The sequence below is a fragment of the Entelurus aequoreus genome, linkage group LG21 (assembly GCF_033978785.1).
Source record: "Entelurus aequoreus isolate RoL-2023_Sb linkage group LG21, RoL_Eaeq_v1.1, whole genome shotgun sequence".
Classification (NCBI taxonomy): Eukaryota; Metazoa; Chordata; class Actinopteri; order Syngnathiformes; family Syngnathidae; genus Entelurus; species Entelurus aequoreus.
In genome coordinates, this window is record NC_084751.1 from 17,663,441 (window position 1) to 17,668,383 (window position 4,943).

Sequence of the window (4,943 nt, forward strand, 5' to 3'; positions counted from 1 at the left end):
TGCCTGTAATATTGAATCCATGTGAGTTTTACTACAAACAGTTGTGTTTGTAAGGTTTGCAAATACAAAAATTTGATTTTACTCACTATGACAGTGTCACACTCAATATGACAGTTATATAAACATAACTATTAAATCACACATAAAATATGGCTAATAATCAAATCAAATCAAATCGGAGCTTTATTTGTCCATTCTTAACATGTACAAGACACATAAGAACTGAAATTACATTTTCGGCACAATCCTGCTAAGAGCAGACATACGTTACAGGGAGACAAGACGGGACCGCCAACGGATCAGCCACTTAGGGCGCTCCTTAAAAAGGTGGGAAAAAGGTGACATAGGGGAAGGGGGGGGAAGAGTAAAAAAAATATCAGTCTGAGGCTGGACCCTCAGGAATGGTCCAGACTGAGTCCGAGGAAAAAACCTCACATAGCATGGCACACATAAACATGGTACATGTAATCACAACAACTCGCAACAGAGTCATCCAACAGGACTTTGGAGGCCGGCAGCTGCTGTTGAGCGCTACTCAGCCCCCACAACCCCGGAGGAATTAAGCAGTGGTGAAGGCGTTGATTTGGGGAGGGGTGTGTGCGTGCATGTATGCCCAATTAACTTGGGTGAGATGTTGGAATTGTCTTTATGGGCCGAGGCCGGCCCCAAGAGTTCAAGAGTTCAAGAGTCCGACCCAGGTGCTTTTGAAAAAAAAGGGAAAGGTCAAAAGCGTCCATCTTTGAGGAGTCCTCAGGGGAGTGTTTTCAAACAGCCTTTTCCTCAAGGCCATTCGAGGGAGTCAAATCGTAGATTAAGATGTTGTTTTTTCTTCGAGCAGTCAAAACAATGACATTCCTGCTCTGTATGCTGGCTCTGACAATTCCAATTTATTCTTTCTCTAACTTCATCAAGATAGAATCCACCTTGCGATTCAAATCAGCAATTGCTCCAGTCTGTGATCCCACAGCACGACCCAATCCTTCCATTGCGTTGAACAGCCTGTTAATGCCTGAAATAATGCATTTGGGAGTTTTACTCAAAACATATGCTTTTTTAAATTTTGAAACACAAAAAGTAGTTTTTTACTCAATATGACTGTAATGCTCTTTGAATCTTGAGATAATGCAAAAAAGCAATAAATATGTATTCCGTCATTATTCCTAAATCAAACATGCAAAATGTATAAAAATGCCTGTATTATTGAATCCATGTGAGTTTTACTAGAATCAGTTAGTTTTGTAAGGTTTTCGAATAAAAAAAAATTGGTTTTATTCACTATGACAGTGTCACAATCAATTTGACAGTTATTTAAACATAACTCCTAAACAATACATTAAAAATGGCTAATAATACCTAAAATAATGCATCTTTGTGAGTTTTACTCGAAACATATAATTTTTTTTAAATCTTGCAAACACAAAAAGTAGTTTTTTTTACTCAATATTACTGTAATGTTATCAGAATCCTGATATAATGCAAAAAAAGCAATACAAATGTATTCTGTCATAATTCCTAAATCAAACATGCAAAAAGTAAAAAAAAAAAGCCTGTATTATTGAATCCATGTAAGTTTTACTAGAATCAGTTTGTTTTGTAAGGTTTGCAAATTAAACAAATTAGGTTTTACTCACTATGACGGTGTCACAATCAATATGACAGTTATTTAAACATAACTCCTAAACCACACATTAAAAATGGCTAATAATACCTAAAATAATGCATCTTTGTGAGTTTTACTCGAAACATATGCTTTTTTAAAATCTTGCAAACACAAAAAGTAGTTTGTTTTACTCAATATGACTGTAATGTTATCAGAATCCTGATATAATGCAAACAAAGCAATAAAAATGTATTCCGTCATAATTCCTAAATCAAACATGCAAAATGTATAAAAATGCCTGTATTATTGAATCCATGTGAGTTTTACTAGAATCAGTTGTTTTTGTAAGGTTTGCAAATAAAAAAAATAGGTTTTACTCACTATGACAGTCTCAAACTCAATATGACAGTTATTTAAACATAACTCCTAAACCACACATGAAAAACGGCTAATAATGCCTGAATTAATGCATCCTTGGGAGTTTTACTCGAAGCATGCGTTTTTAGATCTTGCAAACACAAAAATAAGTTTTTTACTCAATATGACAGTATGTTCTTAAAATCTTGAGATAATGCAAAAAAGCAAAAAAATGTATTTGAACATAACTCCTAAACAACACATGCAAAATTACTAATAATGTCTGGAGTAATGTATCTTTGTGAGTTTTACTGGAAAAAAATATTTTGTAAGGTTTGCAAAAACAAAAAGTAGTTTTTTTACTCAATATGACAGTAATGTTCTTAGAATCCTGAGATAATGCGAAAAAAGCAATAAAAATTTATTCAAACACAACTCCTAAACCAAACATGTAAAATGTCCAAAAATGCCTGTAATATTGAATCCATGTGAGTTTTACTAGAATCAGTTTTTTTTGGAAGTTTTGCAACTACAAAAGTTAGTTTTCACACATAATGACAGTATACTGTCACACTCAATACGACAGATATTTAAACATAACTCCTAAACTATATATGAAAAATGGCTAATAATGTCTGAAATAATGCATTCTTGTGAGTTTTACTTGAAACATATGGTTTTTTAAGGCTTGCAAACATTAAAATTAGTTTTTACTCTATATGACTGTAATGTTCTTAAAATGCTGAGATAATGCGAAAAAAGCAATGAAAATGTATTTCGTCATAATTCCTTAACAAAACATGCACAATATCTAAAAATGCCTATAATATTGACTCCATGTGAGTTTTACTAAAATCAGTTGTTTTTGTAAGGTTTGCAAATAAAAAAATTAGGTTTTACTCACTGACAGTGTCACACTCAATATGACAGTTAGTTAAACATAACTCCTAAACCACACATGAAAAATGGCTAATAATGCCTGAAAAAATGCATCCTTGGGAGTTTTAATCGAAACATATGCTTTTTTAAATTTTGCAAACACAAAAAGTTGTTTTTTACCCAATATCTCAGGTAACAAGGGAACGTTATGTGAATGTTAGGAGAACGTAGTGGCATTGTTCTGGGAACGTTAGTTTATAACGTTCAAAGAACGTTTGGTTGTGGTGTTCTTGCTTGGTTAGCAGAACGTTAGCCAAGAACGTTTGGCTAGAACGTTTAGGGAACTGTTTAGGAACATGCTATTTACATCTGTTTTTATGCTATATTGTCAGGAATAACACTCAAACAGAAATTTCAACAGAATTAATTCTTTATTAGTGATAGTGATTTCAACAGAAATAATTCTTTATTAGTGATAACTATAATACAAATGGAATGGAATGCAGTGGTCTTGGTCGTGCGCGTCAGTGTATCCTGCCCCTTCTTGGTTCTCTTCCTGGAAGTAAATCCATCCATCCATCCATCCATCTTCTTCCGCTTATCTGAGGTCAGGTCGCGGGGGCAGCAGCCCAAGCAGTGAAACCCAAATCCTGGAAGTAAATAATTATCACAAATACAACAAAGACAGCACTGGAATGTAGATTAATTGAATTGAATTAAAACATTGGCATAATTACTTTATCATTTACCTCTCATCTCACTCTGTTCTTTTGCTTGTTTCTTTTTCCTTTTTTGTCCTCCCTCTTAATTCCTCCTCTTCTCCTGCAGTGGAACTTCAATAAAATGGAATTCAAAATTGGGATATCTTATCTTCTCCGTACCTCAAATTTTGAACCTCCCTTTCGAAAAGTGGCCAGTTTCAGGACCTCTCCAAGCTCACAATCCACTTCAGCTGTGGTCGTCTGCTTGTAAACACCCCTGCATGCCTCTGCAATCACCAGCACAATTTAGAATTCCCTTTAGAACAGCTAGATCGACCTTGTGAGCATACACGCAACATATGTTCAAAGATGCAAACCTATTATTAACACTTACTATTTATTATTCTGTAAAGGGGCAAGTCCTCAAACGCCACTTTTCCTGACTTTCCACGGAGGCCAAGCTGCTCCAGGACTTTGTTTGTGGCAATTTTCCTCAGCATTGTCCTCACCGTGTCTGCCAAATTCTGCCCACCAAGAGCAGTAAGAGCTTTCACCTATACAAATAAATAAACAACAATATTGTACTTGATTAGAAATTGTTTTTTGATAACTGAGCAAGATATTTTTGCAGTGGGGAATTAAAACTAATTACCAGCTGCTTTCTGAGCAGAAGATCAGTGTCGAGCCGTTCACAGAAGGCCTTCAGCTGCTCAAGAGTCTCGAAAGGCTTATCAATGAGATCTTGAACATCCACAGATTCTGGTCTTTGGTCAGTTTGGAACCTTTATAACAGCCAACCTGCACGAGAAATGTATGCTAGTTAGCGCCGGCGCATGGCGCGCATTTATACACAACGCTAAAACCGTAAAATGATCTGAAATTAATCATGTAGGTTGGAAATTGTTATACAAAAACGTGCTTCGTATTTCACTCTTTATATATTTACTTGTGATAAATGGATGGCGCACCAAATTGCTTTAAAATCGGGATTCTGGAAGTAGTTAGCCTTCGTCCTTCTTTGTCACACGGAGCAGCTTCAATTGTGCATGCGTGCAGTCTTCTTCTTCTTCTTCTTCTTCTTCTTCTTCTTTTGATTTTTATGGCGGTTGGCAAGCAACCTTGTGTGTGCATTACCGCCACCTACTGTGCGTGCAGCCTTGCTCAGCCAGCGTCAGATTGTTCACAAAACACAACACTTTCGCAGAAAGTTAGGGAAACGTTACAACATACTGTATAAAAAGTAAATTTGCGGAAAAAACACTTATAAAAGCCTAACAGTTGCTGTTTCCATTGCAGGCAAATTATATTTGGTATATAGATGAGAACGTTCTCTTAGAACATAAAAAACTATAGTTTTTGATATGTTCTAAGAACGTTCTTAGAACGTTCTTAGAATGTTCTCATCT

At 35.6% G+C, this 4,943-nt stretch overlaps 1 long non-coding RNA gene across 1 annotated transcript; it reads right to left on the reverse strand.

Moving 5' to 3' along the window:
- Positions 1-3,292: 3,292 nt before the first annotated feature.
- On the reverse strand, positions 3,293-4,312 carry LOC133638925 (uncharacterized). Its single transcript, XR_009823701.1, has 4 exons — positions 3,932-4,312; positions 3,718-3,824; positions 3,586-3,658; positions 3,293-3,486 (listed from the first exon to the last, which is right to left on the reverse strand). It is a non-coding gene; the product is annotated as an uncharacterized LOC133638925 (long non-coding RNA).
- Between the last annotated feature and the right edge of the window lie 631 nt (positions 4,313-4,943).